This window comes from Petaurus breviceps, unplaced genomic scaffold (assembly GCF_028583685.1).
Source record: "Petaurus breviceps papuanus isolate PSGF00001 unplaced genomic scaffold, PetGlider_PUasm1.0 90977, whole genome shotgun sequence".
Classification (NCBI taxonomy): domain Eukaryota; kingdom Metazoa; phylum Chordata; class Mammalia; order Diprotodontia; family Petauridae; genus Petaurus; species Petaurus breviceps.
In genome coordinates this window covers 64,068,452-64,087,139 of record NW_027187391.1, presented here as the reverse complement: position 1 = coordinate 64,087,139, position 18,688 = coordinate 64,068,452, and positions in this window count along the sequence as shown.

The window sequence follows — 18,688 nt, the reverse complement described above, 5'->3', positions numbered from 1 at the left end:
AAAACATACTTAAACTACTGGGAGGTAAAATTTTAAGTTTGTATACCTATAAAGGGTTTTTATTTTATCTATTTTGTTTTTAGCTTTTACTCTATTTTAGATTTTTGCTACACCTCACCTTCTGGAAGAATGCTGAGATCAACAGGGAAGTAGTCTGTAGTGATGAACTGTGCTCCCTGTTTGCTCTAAGTTCTTTATAAGATTTATTGATTTTCGATATCTAAATAGCATGGATTGGAGGTAGATTGTAGCAAATTTACATTTTGCTCTCACTTTGTAATTGGTGTATTGACAAGGAGGCATAGATGACAAAGAGGTTATAAGGTAGACTATGTTTCCAAGAGTACAATGCACATTTTAGTAAAAAAAAAAAACTAATAAGGTACACATTAGAAAAGAAATGATTAGCTCCTGAAGTGATTAAAAGTAACTTTAAATTACTGGTAGGGGGAGGGAGGTTAGAAGGATGAATACCCAGCTAGTTTAATAAAGCTCTTAACAAAAACTTGATGAGATTAGGAGGTTGTCGGAAATATGTCAAGGGAGTTTGGGGGACTATTTTCTAAAGTCATTCCTAATTACCTTTTAATGGGCAGATTTCTTTGATTAAAAAAAAAAAAGAGAGAGCTGTTAGATTCGGCCAGATGAAAACCAACCACAAAGCAAGCCAAACTGATTTATTTAACAGATGAATTTTTAATTTCTCTCCACACAAGTAAACTAATCCATATCTTTAATTCCTCAGAGTTCTTATTTCATGTTTTTTGATGAAAAGATTGAATCCTAAGGCTGTGTTTATAACGGTAGCAATGGAATTGCTCTATTATTAACCCAGGCAAAGTAAAAAGGCCTCAGTTCCAATGCAAGCAGATGTCCACTTCAAACATTAGCAAGTCTTCAGGGCTTTTAATAAAGGTTATTTTCAATAATGATACCACAAAAGCTAATATGTTTTAGATTTTCGAAAAGACTATTAACACATCCCTTTGAGCTTTGAAGAATGTTGATTTGTGAGGGCTTTGGTAAACTGGAAATTTCTTGGAAATGTTTCCTCTTCCACTATGATCATAACATTTTCTAGACCTATACCACACACTAAGATGTTTTCCAAATTCATTATTTATTTCCTGAATATTGTATTTAGCAGTGATGAATTGTGTTGTGGTTTATCCTTTGTTCTCAAAGAGGACCATGGTATCAGGAAGATGATGACGTGATTGCAATTGACTGATTTGAGTGAGGGAGGGCTGTGCAAGGTCACCAGCTCACTTTCTCCTCCAGAGCTATCTAGGTCCAGTGGCCAGATATGATCAGGAGAACTGGAGATGGCTCAGGATTCAGGGGGAGACCTTGGCCTTTTTTTTTTTTTTTTCTGATTCTCACTTTGAGTGAGGTAATGCCCATTCAGTGAATAGGCCTTTTTAAGAAGTGAATCAAGGGATGATCCCTTTAATAAAAAAGAAATAAAATTGAACTGGGAGGTGGAGACACTGGGCTGCTGGCCTGTTACTATTTACTTTCATTTTGAGCCAAGAGGGCCCAAAAAACTGACCATTAAGTGGTGCTTAGGCAGGAATTTACTGTTTGTTGTACAATCCCTGAGATTCAGAGTGATGCTCCTTTCCACCTCTCTCTTGCCTTTCCTTCCCTTCCCCATCCTTCTCTTCACCTCTACTTTCCTGTTACCTGAGGTGTTTCTGCCCAAAGGAAGGAAAATTTTGATGGAGTAAAGCTACCTACTTAATTTGGGGTTTACTGGCTAGATTTTTTTCTCAAAGACCAAAACTTAAAAACAATTCACTCTAGCAGTCATGAATAGTGGTTTGAATAAGACAGTACCAGTCTGCCATTACCTGAATGCCCTTTGCCAAGTCACTTAATTTCTCAGAGCTTTAGGTTTCTTCCTAATAAAAACTGATGACCATGCATTTTGATGTAATTTAATAACCATTCATTAAGCACTTCCTATGTGCCAGGCACTATGCAGTGAATTAGGGATAGAATGATAGAAGGGCCTTACACTTATCAAAGGAAATAACATTTAAGTAATAAAAAACTAAACTATGCTGTTACCTCATTGCTTTGTATTGTATTTTAATATAAACTGTCAATATGTATGAAGAAATAAATTTTACAAATGCAATTTTGAATCATTATGGAAAGGAAATGATCTGTGATATAGATTTGAGCATTTGAATATTTTGGTATTTGGAATTCTATAGTGAGGAATATCCCCTCTCCAATACACATTAGCAATGATTTTGAAACCTAGTCTTTGAAGGTAGCCTAGTACAATGGTGTTAAACTCAAATATAAATGGACCCCTGAAGGCAGCTTGACGACCACAAATGAACATTATGTGGTATTATATTTTTATTTATTTTGATAAACATTTCCCAATTACATTTTAATCCAGGTCAGTCCCATTATGGAGTTGCGTGGGCCCCTTGCAATCGACCTAGGGTATTGAAAAGTTAAGTGGCTGGTCCATGGTCATATATTCAGGATGTGTCATAGCCTTGAAGCTATGCTTTCCTGATTCCAGAGGCTGGCTGTTCATATGCCATGCAAAGTTTTCTGTCTGTCAAATACAACTTAAATGCAAAGCAAATAACAAAATAATTAGTAGAAGAGTAGGGTCTTGGGGAGTACTAATAACTGGGAAATTGAGGAGAGATGGGTAAGCTGAAATTTGAAGGGAGATAGGAAAACTAACTGAACATGTGTTTAGAGAGCTTTACAGTCACAGAAGACAGCCAGTACAAAGCTATGGGAGGCAGGAGATGGGATGTCATCTATGGAGTGATATATAGCGTGTGTGGGCAGGAATAATGTGAAATGGAATCCTGTTTGGAAAACATATTTTATAAAGTAATATCAAATAGAGGAGGAGGAATTTTACCCTAAATTCCACAGAAAGACACTGATCATTCTTGAGTACAAGAGTGACATGGTTATACCAATGCTTTAGGTACTTTAATTAGGAATCTATGGAAAATGGATTATAGATAATATCTATCTCTAAAATAGTTTCTAAGTGTATGCTCTAATTTAATTTAGATTTAAAATTATATTAAGCAGAAAGTTATTTATTTGTACTAGGCATTTTCAAAATTGTATATATACACTACATACATATATACATATATAATGTGTGTATGTATATATATGTATAGTCTAGTTATCAATTTTTAATTCAAATTTGCATGCTAGTTTTCTCCATTAAAGAGGCAAATAATATTAATATTGGGCCCAATTTTCTGATGTCACAGTCAGAAGTTGGATTTGTCAGAAGCCTAGAAAGTGAGGTGTTAGATCAGTTTTTGTGAGTGGGAGAACTCAATTGCCTTATCCTTTAGGGGAAGCAGAGAAAGTTTGGGGGAACTAAATACTCAAAGGGAAGAATGACATTTTTTTTTCTTGATTCTCTTATCCATTTTGCTAGTAAATGGGTGAAATCTAGGCTGGAGGGAGGTATAATTCTGCTTAATTTCAATCTTTAAGATCCAGAATCCATTGTTTCCAGAAATTATAATACCTGTTTTCCTTTTTAAATTTATTTATTTTACACATCTATTTAAAAATCAATTCTACATAGTGTCCTGCATGACCACCCTTCCCCAATACATTGAAAAGGCAAGTTAAAATATCAATTATAAATGTGAAGTCATGATAAATACATTAAATATTAGTCATGTTACAAACAACAACAACGACAATAAAACAATCAGTCTTGTCTGTTCCCAAGTAAGGGTTTTTATGAAGGCCTCGATTATATTAAGCAATAAAAATTGAACATAAATGAGTTACTTTGTAACTCTCTGGCATTCTTTGATAATTGGAATCTCCTTTACACAAAATATAATATCAAATGATTCATGCATTAGAAAGTTATGTGATTGAAGATGAAGAAAAATAGCAATATTTCAGATTTTTACACTATTATAGCGAAAGTTGAGTACAAATTTTACTAATCCTTTCAGCCACTTAAATTCTATGAGTGTAAAATTAAGAAAATTTGCTGGAAAAATCAAATCATCTTTGAGGCTCACCTAAGTATAAAAATGAGTCAGTTGAAACAAATTCAAATTGGCATAACATATTATATGTAAAATATAATTCATCATGAATTTTAATTACATAAGAGAGCAAGTCATTTTAATGTTGCTTATTTTTGCTACTTGCAATTTACTGATACATTCCTTGAAAAGAACCAATTTTTATTTACTAATAACTGAAATTTTGATGCCTTAATAAAGGGATTTATCTGAATTGACTGTTTAATTTTCCATCACCATCAATGACCATCATAATCACCTCCACCCTATTGCCCTTCCCATCATCATCATCATCATCATCATCACTACTTCTTACTATTGAAAGAACTACCACTTTATTAGTCTAAACATGCATTTTATATTCTACTTTATTTTCTCCATTCTAATAAAGCATTTAATGTCAAAATGCATTACAATTTATGGAGGACTTTCTAGGAGTTTAGCATCAGAAAAAGTATTTTAAGAAAATTATCACACTTGAGAATAAATGTAAAATTTGCCGATTAATATTGTTTCTTTACTAGTGAATAATTTTCAAGGAAGATATATATGTATATATATATACATAAAAAGATATACTTATAAAATAAAAAACAAAGTCGTATGTGCATCAGATTGGTTTTATTTCAACTTCTTACAAACATGATAAAGTGTCTTCCATGCTTAAAAAGCAACCAAATGTCCTTGAGCTTTTTACCCTATGTAGCTGGGGCTATATTTCTCTATTTATTGTTAAATTTCAAAGAAAAAAAAAACCACACCATAATATTAATATATGTTTGTATATATGCATAAATTTATGTGTATGTATGTATAAACATATTATATCTATGTACAAATATTTTATCTATAATTTGCAAATCTATCCTCAGACACTAGCTATGAAACCCTGGACAAGTCACTTAACCCTGTTTGCCTTATACTTCATCTACAAAATGAGATGGAGAAGGAAAAGCAAACCAATCCAGAATCCTTGCCAAGAAAACCCCAAATGGGCTCATGATGAATCAGACATGATTCAAAAATGACTGAACTGAAACACACATATATACATTATTGTTCTAGCCTTTTTTCAGAAAAATCTGTCAATGAATGCAGAAACAAAGCAATAGTAGGGTCAAACACTAAAATATACATATATACATATCTAAATATATAAAATATGTGTGGTTAATAAGTAATAGTAATCACATAAAATAATAGTTATATACAATCATTCTTAATATCTTTTATTATTTTAACTTTATTTTCTTTTGTTTTATATATTTGGATTATTTTTAAAGAAATGAAATAAAATGTATTTTAAAAATATAAAAAGTTGTCTAATATGTAGAATATGCAAAAAGATGCCCAATGTCTTCATTTGGCTATCACTTAATCACTCAACCCCTTAAATTCTAGCTTTCATATTGTATTACTTTATTGAAACTAAACCAGGGTCATTAATAACCTTTTAACTATCAAATCTAATGACTTTTGTCTTTTTTCTTCCTACTACAGTTCTTTGAAACTTCTGATTCTATTGATCATTCCTTCCCTTCTAGATACTGAGCTTCTGAAATACTATATTCTTCCCTTATCTTCAGAAATACTATACTCTCTTAATTCCGTTACTATTTTTTCCAACTGGTCATTCTATGTCTCTATCATTTGTTCCTACTTTTCTTCCAATCACATTTACTTAGGTGTTCCCCAAGGGTGTTTTTTTTTTTTGCTCTCTTCTCCTTTCTCTTATATTCTTACCTAACATATCTAAACATTTTCAGGAATAAAAATAGAAATACAAAAGAACTGAGTGTATCTCACTGGAAATGTCCCCAAGAAACAATAATTTCCTTTTCTTATATTAGGAACATGCAAGTGTTTTATGGCTTAAATTCAACAAAATATTTCCCACTAGACTATCATTAATGTCCTACCCCTAAAACTTTAGGTTTTAGCTCAGTGTTTTGACATGGATTGTTTTCTAAGTCCTACAAAAACACACACACACAGGCACGTGCATATACATATTTATATGCATATGTATGTATACACAGCTATTTTCACATACATACATACACACTCACAAATATCAATATTTAAAATGATTGAAAATTAAACACAATGCAAAAAAATTAATGAAGATTTAACCTGTATGCCTTTTTTTTGCCCCCTCTGTCTTTGTCTCTTTTTTACTGTCTCTGTATTTCTGATTTTGTCTCTCTCCTTCTGTCACTTTCTCTATCTCTGTTTCTCTTCAGTCCCAGTATTTTTTCTCTCTTCTTATCCCTCTCAATTGTTGTTGTTTATCAATCTTTTAGTTGTGTCCTACTCTTTATGATGCCATAGACCAGAGCATGCCAATACTGTCCATGGGGTTTACTTGGCAGAAAATGGAGTGGTTTGCCATTGCTCTCTTCAGTGATTTAAGGCAGATTTTAAGTTACTTGCCCAGGGTCACACAAATAATAAGGTTGGTTATGAATTCAGGTCTTTCTGACTCCAGGCCCAGTACTCTTAACCACTGAGTCACCTAGCTGCCTCTTCTTCTTCCCCATGAATGCCTTTAAAGATGTTCCTTCTTTATAAATAACATATAATATATTTAAGGCAACCTTTAGTATCAGTTCAAATATTGTTTTCTAACAAGAATTTTAGAATCTTATTATAATCCTTTAATTTTATTTAAACATTATTTATATTGTTGGGTTTTTTTTTTCAGAGATCTTACCTCCAAATTATGAAACTTAAATGCAACGAACTCTTAAATGAAAGTTTCTTCTCTAGCATGTGACCAAAAACACATCAGAAATAACAAATTGAAACTAAATAATTTCCATTCTTATCCTCTTCACTGACTCATCATGCCACAAAGGTTTGGAAGGATTAATACATAGTGCTTTTAAGTGCTCTGAGTTCCCAGAATAAAAGTGTTTTGTTTTGCTTTTTAGACACAAAGGGAAATTATTAGTAAATCTGCTCTTATATAAATGAAACTGTAAGCTTCCCAATGATGAAGGCCAAGAATGAATCTCCCTATATGTCAGCAAAATTTTAATTCAACTAAATATTTTATAGATATCTCTATAGTTTTCTTATGCCATATATCCATGCAGATATTTAGTGAGATGTCGACAGTAGTTCCACACCATCTATTTCTTCATTTTCTTCTATCACCCTTGCAATGCACTATGGACAATGAAGACTACATTAATGCAAAGTGGCTGGCATACTTATTATTCACAGTTGTCTTTACAAAAGTATACATCTTATGAATGTACTATATGTATTCTAGGTTATTTTCTCTATTCATGTCATTCAGAATTCTCTATTGTCTTGATTCCCACATAAATTCCCATTTTTATTCCCACAGCCTCCATTTCTGAAATTATTCCCCCCAAAGAAACTAATTGGTATCTTGATAATTTACTATATTTCTCCTTTCCTAGCTCCATTCCTTTTTTCTGAGGGACCAACTAGGTGGTATAGTGGATAGAATGCTTGCCCTGGAGTCAGGAAGACCTGGGCTCAAACCCTTCCTCTAACACTTACTGGCTATGTAACTATGGAGCAATCACACAGACTACTCAAACAAGATATTATTTGTAAAACGTTTTGCAAATCACAAAACATCATATAAATGCTATTGTTGTTAGACTTTTTGAGACACTGGCAACTTTCTAAAACTGTATGTGGTAGGTAATTTGTATCCTTCATCTATGGAAGGACCTCCCAGCCCACTGAAGCTACTAGTACTTGATGTACTGAGGCATAACAATGAATATCCAATTTGCTACTGATTATAAAATAACAGCAATAATAAGGATAGGTCACAGGTACTCGTTAAAGAATTCCTATCCTAAGACTCTTGGATTCTGAATGGTAAGCATTCATCTAATGCAAATATAACCACAAATTAAACAAGAAAGAAGTTAAGGAGATGAATACAATTTTAGAAAAATTAGGCATGGTTGAGCTCTGGAGAAAATTGAATGGGGATATAAAGGAATACACCTTTTTCTTGGTGGCACATGGCACATACACAAGAACCTCACAATTCAATGCAGAAAGGCAAAAATATTAACTGCATCCTTTTCAGATAATGATGTAATCAAAATTACATGTAATAAAGGGCCATGGAAAGATAGAATAAAAACTAATTAGAAACAAAATAATCTATTCCTAAAGAATGAATGGGTTAAACAACATATCATAGAAACAATCAATAACTTAATCCAAGAGAATGACAAAAATGAGAAAACATACCAAAATTTATGGGACACAGTGAAAGCAGTTCTTAGGGGAAATTATATCTCTAAATGCTTACATGAATAAAATAGATAATGAAGAGATCAATGAATTGGGCATGTAACTAAAAAAGCTAGAAAAAGAACACCAATCCTCAATTAGATTAGAAATTGAAAAAAACAAAAGCAGAGATTAATAAAATCAAAATGAAGAAAACAATTAAACTAATAAATAAAATGAATAGCAGGTTTTATGAAATATAAAGTAACCTTTGGTTAATTTGATTAAAAAAAATAAATTACCAGCATTAAAAATGAAAAGGGTGAATACACCAGCAATGAAGAGGAAATTAAAACAATAATCAGAAACCATTTTGCCCAAACATATGCTAACAAATTTGACAATCTCAGTAAAATGGATGAATATTTACAAAAATATAAATTGTCCTGATCAACAGAAGAGGAAATAAAACACTTAACCCCATTTCAGAAAAAGAAATTGAACAAGTGTAACAGCAATGCTACATGCAGCTGCTGTGGGGGTGTAAGACCAATAAGACCAGGATGCAGGAGGGCTGCTAACATAAGTTCAAAAAAGTCAGCACCCTGAAATTCAGCAAAAATACAAACAGAATTTACAAGCAGAAATAATAGCATAAAGAACACCAGACAGGGCTTCTAACCATCTGACCAAATAATACATACATCATAGATCAACAGACAGATCCAACCATCTGACCATTACATATATACATAGTTACCAAAGAGAAAAGCGCTAGAATCTGGGTTTTCAAAGCTTAGGGGCTACTTAATGGTTATCCAGAGTCATATCTGGCCAAATCACACAAATACCCTTCCAATGATTGAGCCTCAAAGCAAAATGCTAACCTCAGAGTGTATATACACTTCTTCAAGGACAGAGGGCATCACAACCCTCATGACACACTGCCTAATTACAAAGTAACAAAAGGTGTGGGCCTTCCTGGAAAAACAAACCTCCCCTAATCAGGATTCTCTTGTTGGGCTCCAGGTGAGGACTATTAATGGGGGGTGGGTGTGGGGAAGCTCTTCACCTCCCATTAACATTACAACAACCCATCAATGAACAGCTTTAGAAACAGAACAGCTTAAGAAACAATCTCTAGGGCCAGATGAATATACAAATGAATTCTATCAAATATTTAAAAAACAATTAATTCCAATACTATATAAACTATTTGGGAAAGTATGCAAAGAAGGATTTTTGAGAAAAAAGAAAACAAATTCTTTTTATTATACAAATATAATGCTGATACCTAAACTGGAAAGAGCAAAAATAGAGAAGAAAATTATAGACAAATTTCACTAATGAACACTGATGCAGATTTTTTCAATAAAATATTAGAAAAGAGATTACAGCAACTTATCTTGAGGATAATACACTATGACCAGGTAGGATTTATACCAGGTATGCAGGACTGGCTCAATTTTAGGAAAACTATCAGCATAGTTGACCATATCAACAACAAAGCTAACAGAAACCATATGATTACTTCAACAGATGCAGAAAAAGCATTTGACAAAATACATCTAATTCTATTAAAAACTCTAGAGAGGATAAGAATAAATGGAGTCTTCCTAAAAATGATAGGTAGCATCTATCTAAAACCATTAGTAAGCATTACATGTAATGGAAATAAGTTAGAAGCATTCCCAAATAAGATTGGGATTGAAACAAGGATGCCCATTATCAACACTTATTCAATATTGTACTAGAAATGTTAGCTCTTAGCAATAAGAGAAGAAAAAGAAATTGAAGAAATTAGAATAGGCAAAGAACAAAAAAAGCTATCATCACTCTTTGCAAATGATATGATGGTATACTTAAGGAATCTTAAAGCATCAAGTAAAGTCCACTTAAAATAATAAACAAATTTAGTAAAGTTGAAGAATATAAAATAAATCCACATAAATCCTCAGTATTTCTATATATTACTAAAAAATACCAACAGCAAGATAGAAAGAGAAATTCCACTTAAAGTTCCTGTAGACATTATAAAATATTTGTAGACATAATATACCTGCCCCCCCAAAAAAAAACAGGAATTGTATGAACAGAATTACAAAACATTTTTCACACAAATAAAGTCACATCTAAATAATTGGAAAAATATCAGTTGCTCATAGGTTGGCTGAGATAATACAGTAAAAAATGACAATTCTACTTAAATTAATTTACTTATTCAGTGCCATACCAATCAAATTACCAAAAAACTATTTTATAGAGTTACAAAAAACAATAACAAAATTCATCTGGAAAAACAAAAGATCTAGAATATCAATGAAATTAAGGAAAAAAAAATGCAAGGAAAGGCAGCCTAGCCATACCGGATCTTAAATTGTATTATAAAGCAGCAATCATAAAAACTGCTTTGTACTGGCTAAAAAAATATAGTGATGGATCACTGAAATAGGTTAGGAATGCATGACATGATAATCAATGACTATAGCAATTTATTATTTGATAAATCCAAAGACTCCAGTTTCTGGGATAAGAACTTACTATATAACAAAAACTTCCAGGAAAACTGAAAAATAGAGTGGCAGAAACTAGGCATAGACCAATATCTTACACCCCATCTCAAGATAAAGCCAAAATGGGTACATGATTTAGATATAAAGGCTAATACTATAAACAAACTAGAAGAGCAATAGTTTATCTGTCAGATCTATGGAAAGGGAAGAATTTATGACCAAGCAAGAGATAGATAGAGAACATTACAAAATACTAAATGGATGATTTTGATTATATTAAATTGCAATTTTTTTTGTACAAACAAAACCAATGCAACCAAGATTAGAAGAGAAGCAGAAAGTTCGGAAACAATTTTTATGGCCAGTGTCTCTGATAAAGGCCTCATTTCTAAAATATGTAGAGAATTGAGTCAAATTTATAAGAATACAAGTCATTCTCCAATTGATAATTGGTTAAAGGTATGAATAGGCAGTTTGCAGAGGAAGAAATTAAAGTTATCTATAGTCAAATAAAAAAAATGCTCTAAATCACTATTGATTAGAGAAATGCAATTCCAAACAACTCTGAGGTACCACATCACACCTATCAGATTGGCTAGCATGACAAAACAGGAGATATAAATGTTGGAGAAGATGTGGGAAAAGTGGAATACTTATGCATTATTGGTGGAGTTGTGAACTGATTCAACCCTTCTGGAGAGCAATTTGGAACTATGCCCAGAAAGCTATAAAATTGTGCATCCCTTTCAACCGAGGAATACCACTAGTAGGTCTGTATCCCAAAGACATAAGAAAAACAGGAAAAGGACCCACATGTACAGAAATATTTATAGCAGCTTTTTTTTGTGGTGGCAAAGAACTGGAAATTGAGGGGATGTTCATCAATTATATAATGGCTGAACAAGTTGTGGTATATGAATGTAAGAAAATATTATTGTGCTATAAGAAATGATGAGTAGATGGACTTCAGAAAAACCTGGAAAGACATATGAACTGATGGTCAGTGAGGAGAGCAGAACCAAGAGAACATTATACACAGTAATGGTCACATTGCTCAATGACTGATTTTGATAGACTTAGCTCTTCTCTGCAATGCAAGGATTTAAGACAACTCCAAAAGACTCATGAGGAAAAACGCTATCCTCATGCAGAGAAAGAACTTTGGAGTCTGAATGCAGATGGAAGCATATTATTTGCTCTCCTTTTCTTTTTGTGTTGTTCTTTCTCGTGGTTCCTCCCATTAGTTCTAATTTTTTTTTTTTACATCATGACCAATGTTAAAATATGTTTTATATGAATGTATAAGTAGAGCCTATATCAGATTGCATGCCATCTTGGGGAAGGGGGAGGAGATTGAGGGGAGAAAATTTAAAACACAAAATCTTAAGGAAATGACTGTTGAAAACTGATAACACATTAATTAATTGTTTAAAAAACTGTGAAGATAACTGCACCTTATACACAAACACATGTTGCATGGAATTAAGTAGAGGAATTCTAAGAAGATCTTGTCAAGAATCTCTTAATCAATTCAATGTATATCTTAATACTTAATGTCTTTGATGTGGTGGTGACCCTGGAGAAAATAGTAAAAATATGTTGAAAAACTTTTTTTTAAATAAAGAAATGAAGAAGGCCAAGACTTGTAGACTATTCACAACCTCCATGTCTATGTATAATTTAGAAGAGCATAAGTAAGTGCTTGATATGGCAAGAAATGAATATTACATGCACAAAATGAAATTGACTGTGCTTTTATCTGTTTTCCTATTTCCAGAATTAAAAACTTTTAATCAACAAAAATCTTATGAATTTATACCTTAAAAATGTTATTTTCCCTTAGCTTCAATGTCTCTCTACTTCATAATGAGATCATGTTACCTGCCTGAATTTGTCTCTACAATCTGTATATTTGTGGTTAATGTTTTTGCTACACTTCTATAGGAAATTGTTATTATCAGAATCCATGTCAGGGGTCAACAAACCACGGCCCATGAGTCAAATCCCATTTTTCTATATCCTGTGAGCTAACAATACTTTTTACACTTTATACAACTTTATTTTAAAGATATAAAAATCATTCTTTGCTCTAGGTTGGCAGGCTAGCTCTAGCCTTTGGGCCATTATTTGCTGATCCCTGATCTATGCCATTACCTTTTTATCTTTGCCCTTCCTTTTAATTTGGCTCTGATTTTAGACCTTTGTTCTACCATGTAGCTGTTATAATGGTACACAGACAGTTGCATGCTAGAGGATAAAAGATATGGCCCAATGACTGGTGCTCATAAGGTAAATCATGAAGTATTGGACCACCTATACCCTTAGATAGAAACCTAGAAGTATTAGGAAATGAATATATCTGGTACTATCTGCACATATACAAAGTCAGCGAACTGATTACTCAAGGCTGAATATAAGTAGTCAGGTTTGCCCTTATCTCAAGTTGCTGGAGCAACTTGAACTAACTGATTACTTGATCAGATGTAGACTCCTAGTTGATGCTTCAGAGCTACTGATAAAAGTATTTATCCTTGTATATGTGTGTGTGTGTGTATGTGTGTGTATCTATGTTGGAGGGGTGTTTTACCATCAAAAAAAATGGAGGAAGAAATGAGAGTAGATGATTGGGTGTGAGACTTAAAGTAAGCCTGATCATCCCAACAATATTAATAGATGAAATCAGTAAGGGGACAACAAATAAAAGGAAACCATAGTTTTGTGAATATTTCTGTAGAGATCTATTATCACTTGGCAATGTAACTTTCCAAATGTGGACTTTAGAATCTCAGTAACGAATTGTTATATTCAATTGGATGAGCATTTTTTTTAGTACTTACTGTGCCCTGATATATGTGAGGTACTGGGGATACAAAGAGATAAGTAAAGATAGTTGTTGCTTTTCCTTAAGGAGATTAGGCTCTAGTGGGGAATGTAACCTGAGAACAGAAAAGTGAAAGCCAAGATTCAATACTATTGCAATTACATAAGATTCTTTTCAGGGGTAGAGATAATTATTATTCGATGCTGCCTGTACACTTTTGTGATGGGATAGGATTGTAAGAGCCTGTGAGAGTAGAGACCTTCTTGCTTTTTCACTGAGAGAAGATGCATGGCACTAAAGGATCTCTTTAAGGAGAAATCCCTGGAAAGAGAGAAAGATTATGAAAAATAGAAGAAATGTAGAGAAGAGGGTACCTCTACATGTCTGATTTCTAGCATGCCTCATTACAGCCTTGAGGAAATTTCCTCTGTCTCCTCTTCTCTGTCTTTGTCTATCTGTCTTTCTCCTATAACTCCTTATCTCTGGTGATCTAAAGATATCTTGCTCCCATTGGAAGAATACTACTTCCATCCTTTAAGGGATAATAGACAGGAACAGGCAAGGAAGTCTGAAGGTCTTCCCTCCCAGCTTGATTTTTTTTCCTTTTTCATTAAAGGGGCGAATAAAAAGGCCTATTCATTGAATGGGCGTTAACTCACTCAATGTGAGAACTTGAAAAGACCTTAGCCTACAAGGGCCAGGGTCTTCCAGTGCATCCTGGGTCATCTTCAGTCATCCTGATGAATATCTGACCACTGGACCCAGATGACTCTGGAGGAGAAAGTGAGGCTGGTGACCTTGTACAGCCCTCCCTCACTCAAATCCAAGTCAACTGCAAGTCATGTCATCATTCCCCTGATGTCATAGTCCTCTTCAAGAACAAAGGACAAACACAGTAGACAGGAAAGTGTCTTAAACCTTAAAATCTTTTCCTATATATTAGTAATATTTAGGGGATCAAGTAAAGGTAATTCTATTTTAGTGCCATCTTTCTGAGAAGAGCAGATCACTCAACCTCATAGGCTTAATCTTCTGCTCTCTCCAGACAGGCATCCAGAAGAAACTGTGCTAGGTTCCAGAAATTTCTGTACATACTTCCCTGTAATCTATATTTAGGCAAATCTTGATGCACATATGCATAACTTGCATGGGAAAAACACACATCCCACATAAGCAAGTGAAAGATAATTTGAAGAGTCTGAGAACACTATCAACTAAGACAATATAGAAAGGTTTCCAGTATGAAGTCAGCTCCTAGCTAAGCCTTTAAAGAAGCTAAAGATTTTAAAAGATAGAGTTCAGAAGAAAGTATAGTCCAGGTATTGGGATGTCAAAGGATGCTGTTCAGGAAATTTTCATTTAGTTCTCTACTCACAGGATCATGGGTTTAAAGCTTGAAGGCACTTTAGAGATCAGAAAGTCCAACTCTCCAATTTTATAATGGAGACCCAGAGAGGTTAAATAACTTGCTCTAGGAAGTAAATTATAAACTAAGCTTTTCCAGCTCCAAATTCAATTCACTCTATGTCATAGAACTCCATAAATTAATAGCCAAGGTGATAGAAACAGCTATGGGGAGATTAAGTCATTCCATCCTTTTTAGCCACTGTATCCTCATATTTAAAATGAAGGGACTGTATTGAAAGATTCCCACATTCCATTTCATCTTACATTATAGAATTCTAGAAACTTAGAAACTGATCACTTTTTAAAAAGTCAATAACAATACAAGATGAAGACTAGTGGAATTATAGATCTATTACCTTGAGTCTATGACTATCTAGGTGATTCTCAGCATCTTTACCTTTGAGATCAACAGCAGTTTCTTAAGGAAAGTGAGGTCTGCATTCAGCTTACAGAGCTTTCATACGATGTTTATTCACTCTGATCTCCAGGTATGGTTTTGTCCAAGAAATCTGGAGAAATTTCATGATGGAGAGGCTACTCTGGAACCCAGAAGGGAATAAGTGACTAGTACTGCTCGCAACACACTGGGACACCTATGCTCATGCCTCCTTCCATCTTGTTATTTTCTAATTCAATTGGCCACACTGAGGAAATCAAGGACCATCTTTAATACTATGAAGTCTTCTGAATCTGGAGATGTTATGGGCTCAGTATAGTCCTTGAAAAGAACTTGTGGAACTCTTGACCCTATTATGAACTTAAACTCAGTATGGCTCTAGGGGGCCTAGTAGAGTCTACTACAGAGTCATTCTACCTTCATGAGCATGGAGGCAAGCCCAATCCAGTAAAACTGGGTACTTAAATACTGTAAAAGGGTACACACTAAGCTATACCCTAGTATACTGGGTATCCTCTAGACAGGGGTCTATTTCCGGTCTATTATCCCTTATACTTCAGGGTAAACCCTGAAATACTGTAAAAGGACATACACTAGGCATCATTTCAGAGTGGCTGATGTGGTGAAAAATTGCTTGGATATCAGGTATTTTCTCTGGTATATTTGCAACACATCTCCAGTACTGACAGCTAACTAGATTGAATAAAACAAATATGTAATCCAAATTTATTTATTTAGCTTTGAACGTGCAAATTGGTTCCTGCTGGTGTAATACATTTCCAACTGGCATTTGTTAGAACTAAGTGATCATCTCCAAGTGAGAAATATAGTAGTTTGGTAATCATTACCATTTTATTGAAATATTTGATAGCATTGAATAAAACTAAAATCAAACAATGGGTTGTCTGAATAATAAATGTGAATGGAAAATAACTTCCCTTTGGTAGTGTTAAAACTTTGCGTATCATGAATCAGATGACAAAACTCTTAAATTAAATTGTGACTCATCTGTTTCCTTTAGCATGCTATCCAAAATGGGTTAGAGCACATAAACAACTAATGGAATTATTGCATACTTAATCATGTTCTATATTAAACTTGCAATATCTTTAACTTTATTATTGACACATGCAATGTTTATTTTTTCTACCAAAATTTGTTTAATTTTATCATATACATAAAGATACATGCTTTTTTTTTTTGCCTTTTGGAGGGCAATTGGGGTTAAGTAACTTGCCCACGGTTACACAGCTAGTTTTTTTGTGTGGGTGTTAAGTGTCTGAGGCCGGAACCAAACTCGGGTCCTCCTGACTCCAGGGCCTGTGATTTACTCACTGCGCCACCTAGCCGCTCTAAGATACATGCTTTTATATATAGTTTGTTTTACTATTTTTTTCTCAGTATGCTTACAATGCTTCCTTCCATAAAAACTGCTCTTCATACCTGGTAAAGAAGGGAGGGACATTATAGTAACACCTAAAAATGTAAGCAATTAGAAGTCAGGGGCTATAAAATCATTGGCACTTTATATCCAGTGTCTTGCACACAGAAATTTCTTCCTTAGTAAAGGTGAATTTAGTTCAATTTGTTGATATGTCTTGATAAGGAGGAGGGAGAGTAGTGTATCACTGAGGGGGCGATTAGCAGCATCTCAGAGCAGCATATCAAGAAAACATCAGAAGAGACTTGGATTTTAGATTCACCTTCATTAGTCATTCATTATGGCTTCCTTATCAAATTAGCAGATGATACTGGTAGGAGGGAAAGCTAGTACACAGGATGACAGCATCAGAATCCAGAAAGATCTTGGCAGATTAGCAAATAAGACAATCTAAAAAAATGAAATTTAATAGGGGTAAATGTAAAATCTTATAGTTGCTTTCAAGAAGTTGGTAATTAGTGTAAAATGAGGGAAGCAGCATTAGAAATTCATCTGCAAAATATTTGGGGATTTACATGAAATGCAAGCTCAATATGAGTCAATAAAGTGATATGAATATAAGAAAAACTGATGTCATCTTGGATTGCATTAATTGGAACATGCCATTTAGGAACAAGGAAGCAACCTTATTCTACCCTCATCAGGATTAAGAGGATGCAGATGATATAATCAAAAAAGATAAATGGTGTTGAATGCAATTTATGTTAGAATAGGTTGAAGGAACTAGTGATATCTAGTCTACAGAAGAGGTTTGATGAGGATACTTGTTTTCAAACATGTGACAAGCTGTCATGTGGTGGGGGGTATGAAACTTCTTCTATTTGGCTCCAGATAACAGAAATGGGAATAAATAATAGACAGACATTGGAAGGAGGCAAAATCTGACTTGATATAAGGAAAAAAATGCCCTAACTGAATGGAGCCTATCTCTGGAAGTAGCAGGTTCTCTTTCAGTATCACTCTTCAAGCAAAGATTTATTGGACAATTAATTATACTGTAGTAGGGTATTATTATTATTGCTACTATTATATCATTATTATGTTACATATTGACTACACAGACATTAAAGTCCTTTTCAACACCTTTAAAGTTCTTTGATTCTGTGATTCTGGGTGAATTATAACCTCTCTAGATCTTAGTTTCTTCTTCTGTACAATATGAGCTTAGGAATTAAGGCTCTGTCTTGGATATGTGTTTTTTTAAGCTAGCCACAACAGTACCACATAACACCACAAAAGAAAACAGAGATGTACTAGTGAGATGATATTGAGAAAAAAGTAAGAACCAAACAGTATAAGTAGACAGGGACACCACTTTGAACTGAAAAGTTAGTGTTTCTTATTTATTTCCATCTTTCATGGATATATGATTTTATCCATAGGGACAACCCCACATTCCTTTCTTATCATGACAAAGCTTGTAAATTTTTCTATGTTTTAATGGAAATCTTCATGAGCTACTTTACAGGGGGGCGGGGAGTTAACACCTCATGATTAGTTCTTTGGGACAAGCTTCATAGAATTTAGCCAGGCTAGTCCTCAAGGAAAAGCTATACAATCCATAACAATGTGTGGATGCATAGTGAAAACAACCAGGGCTTCTGTTGTACTGAACCAGCAAACTTTTCAAAGTCAAGTAACTAAGAATGATCTAGAATCCATCTTCCCTTTTTCATTGATAGGACAAAGACTCCAGGCACTTCTGGTGACTAAGGCATGCAAAGTGGCAACATAAAATAAATTGTCTGCTATCAACTTTTTAATTAAAAAAATAATGGATTTAAAGAATGTAGAATCATCTCAATGCCAAGAGGTAGTATT